A 365-nucleotide genomic window follows, 5' to 3' on the forward strand; every position below is an offset into this window, starting at 1 on the left:
TGTTCGTAGGAGTTTCTTGGGTCGGTTGGCCATCGAAGGCAGCTCTTTTGTGCCTGATGCCTCAGATGCTGAACTGCCCGGCTGCTGGCCTTGGAGGAGCTGCTCACCTTCGGATCCAGAACGGTTATTTCTGGGTTGTGCTGGGAGGCTAGCGCCGGGCTGGGCTCAGCGGGCTTGGTGCTGGTAATATTTTAGCACTGAATATGGCCCTGGACAGTGCAAGCGAGGCCTCATGTCTCTCTTGTGCAAAGGACTTTAATTTCAAGCCGTTAATCATCATCACTTTTTATTTCCTGGTTTCCCATCACCCAGACCCAAAGTTCCGCTTCTGGATGAGCCTTTAAAACGCCTCCTCAGTGATGCTC

At 52.6% G+C, this 365-nt stretch overlaps 1 protein-coding gene across 1 annotated transcript in view; it reads left to right on the forward strand.

The window, feature by feature from the left end:
- LOC104491421 (BPI fold-containing family B member 4-like) overlaps nucleotides 1–365 on the forward strand; it is a 15,337-nt gene that overhangs the window by 688 nt on the left and 14,284 nt on the right.

This window comes from Buceros rhinoceros, unplaced genomic scaffold, assembly GCF_000710305.1.
Source record: "Buceros rhinoceros silvestris isolate BGI_N320 unplaced genomic scaffold, ASM71030v1 scaffold22773, whole genome shotgun sequence".
Taxonomy (NCBI): Eukaryota; Metazoa; Chordata; class Aves; order Bucerotiformes; family Bucerotidae; genus Buceros; species Buceros rhinoceros.